A 2,839-nucleotide genomic window follows, 5' to 3' on the forward strand; every position below is an offset into this window, starting at 1 on the left:
CAATGTGGCAGCTTCCAGGTTTAAGCTGGTGTACTTCCACCTCTTCACCCAGCAGTGAGTCCAGGTCCAACATACCTGCTGCAGGATGCCTGCAGTAGGTGACTAAGAGTGTTGGAATGGGATGGAATTTTTCCTTCCTACTGTGTACTAAATGGGGAAGTGAGGGGTGAGAAAGCCATACTGCTGAGTTCTGTCTGGCATTACTCCCTTGTGTAAAATGGGGCAACTGGTTTGTGAGGCAGGCTCTGCTTAGATTTGGTTATAACGTGAACCTGAAGGATAACCAGTATTCCATTGAATTATTTGAGAAAAAAAAAGGAATATAATTTTATTTTTGTCTCTCAGCAAATAAATATGTTTTTATTTTTAAATTATATATATTCCTTGAAAGCCATTATACATGTAATGTATTTAACAGATGTAACTTCAGTTTAATGCTTTTCTGTGATATTTTGTACTCTGATTAAATGAATAATCTTTCTGGCATCTAGAAACCAATTTTTCGAGTGGCGCTTCTTGGGCCGGTGGCAGATTTCGGGCTGCTGGTGTCGGGCTGAGGAGAACCGCGAGTGTTTTGGACATTTCGCGTCGGGATCCGCGCAACGATGAGCGCTGCCAGGGAGTCTCACCCACACGGGGTGAAGCGTTCAGCCTCCCCAGACGACGATCTTGGATCTAGCAATTGGGAGGCAGCAGACTTGGGCAATGAAGAGAGAAAACAAAAATTATTGAGACTTATGGGTGCAGGCAAAAAAGTACATACTGGTCGTCTTGTCATAGGAGATCATAAATCAACATCTCACTTTCGAACAGGGGAAGAAGACAAGAAAATTAGTGAAGAACTGGAGTCTCAATATCAACAAAGTATGGACAGTAAATTATCAGGAAGATATCGACGACATTGTGGACTTGGCTTCAGTGAGGTAGAAGATCATGATGGAGAAGGTGATGTGGCTGGAGATGATGATGATGATGATGATTCACCTGATCCTGAAAGTCCAGATGATTCTGAAAGTGACTCAGAATCAGAAAAAGAAGAATCTGCTGAAGAACTCCAAGCTACTGAGCACCCTGATGAAGTGGAAGATCCCAAAAACAAAAAAGATGCAAAAAGCAATTATAAAATGATGTTTGTTAAATCCAGTGGTTCATAACTCCCAAACACTTAGTCTTTGTATTAAAAGTAAGCCTTATTGTTATAATGCACAGTGGAGGACTGCTTATAGAGCACAGACCTTTGTATTATAATTTTTAAAAAGGCCCTTTTAAATAATTACAAAGTGTTTGCTTTCAAATGCCATTCGTTACACTTTTATGGGCATGACTATAACCATTTTGTAAAGAGTAAGAGTTGTATAAAATAAATAAATACAGTACTCAAAAAAAAATAGAAACCAATTTTTCTCAAACTTTATCATTTTTAATTTTTTTGAATGTACCTCCTCTTTCCTCCTAGGCCCCAGATTTCCACTGTGTTGACAAGTATAGCTCTAGCTTTATGCTATCATGTAACTGTATACTGTCATGGTACACAAAAACTATAATTTCTATAGGTCTATGCTGCTTGGAGAGGAGTACTCCATATGTACGTAAACAGTGTTCATGAAGAAATAACAGCAATTTCTACTCCATCTTTACTTCCTGAGAATTTGTTGTGTTTCCTCATCAATATTCTGTATTCTTTTGGTTGTTGTTGTTTCTTACTGAAAATTTAAATCAGGGGCACACAGAGACTGGGTCACACATAGTTGCTTAGGGCTTTGCTAAATTTCAGAGGCTAGTTTTGAGCTCAGGATTATCTTGCCTTAGCCTCCCAATCCAATGAGATTAGAAGTGTGTGCCATGGAACCTTGTTCTATTTTATTTTTATACTGAAATATATATTACTTCTGAAAATAATTTATTCTTGATATTAAGAAAGCATAGAACATTATTTTTCCCACAAATGACCCCCTTTTTTTTTGGAAAAGATGTCATTTATTTATTTATTTATTATTTTGGAAAAGATATCAGTAGTACCAGATGTATACTTTATTGTCTTCTAAATGGAAAGTTTATTATTATTATTATTATTATTATTATTAAGCTATGTATGAGTTACAAAAGTTTATCTGTTCATATTGTAAGGTATATACTCTTTTCTATGGCTTCATAGCATACTTCAGTGTGTATCAAAATGACCTGTTGGGGGTTGGGAGGGAAGAGGAGGGTTCATGGTGTTAGAAATTGTGGTGGAGGGCTGGGAGTTTGGTTTAGTGGTAGAGTGCTCACTTAGCACGGGTGTGACTTGGGTTCAATTCTCAGCACCACATAAAAATAAAGGCATTGTGTTGTGTTCATCTACAAGAAAAGATTCTCTCTCTCTCTCTCTCTCTCTCTCTCTCTCTCTCTCTATCTATCTATCTATCTCTATCTCTCTCTCTCTCTCTTTAAGAAAACTTTATTAAAAAATAAATGATGGTGGAATATGATGTATATTATTATAAAAAGTAAATGTATAAAGAAGTGAATTCATGTAAATATACTCTGTATAAAACCAGAGAAATGAAAAATTGTGCTCTATATGTTTAATAAGAATTGTAATGAATTCTGCTGTCATATATAATTAAAAAATAATTAAAAATAAAAAATAAATGATGGCATTATGTTCTAATTCTAGTATTTATTTCTACTCCTTTTAAAAATTGCAAAAAAAGGTCTGTTGGTCAGTGATAAACTTTATAAAGTATAAAATGTATCCTGAATATTTGGTAATACATAAACCAAGACTTAGGTATTTATAGTGTTTCAGCAAAATTTAAAAAATAATAATACTGTAGAGATCATTTCTTGCAACATA

General features: G+C 35.2%; 1 pseudogene; it reads left to right on the plus strand.

Annotated features, from left to right (window-relative positions):
* The first annotated feature begins 548 nt into the window (after positions 1–548).
* On the plus strand, positions 549–1,295 carry LOC143389775 (small acidic protein pseudogene; annotated as a pseudogene).
* Positions 1,296–2,839: the final 1,544 nt, after the last annotated feature.

Source organism: Callospermophilus lateralis, unplaced genomic scaffold (assembly GCF_048772815.1).
Source record: "Callospermophilus lateralis isolate mCalLat2 unplaced genomic scaffold, mCalLat2.hap1 Scaffold_62, whole genome shotgun sequence".
NCBI lineage: Eukaryota > Metazoa > Chordata > Mammalia > Rodentia > Sciuridae > Callospermophilus > Callospermophilus lateralis.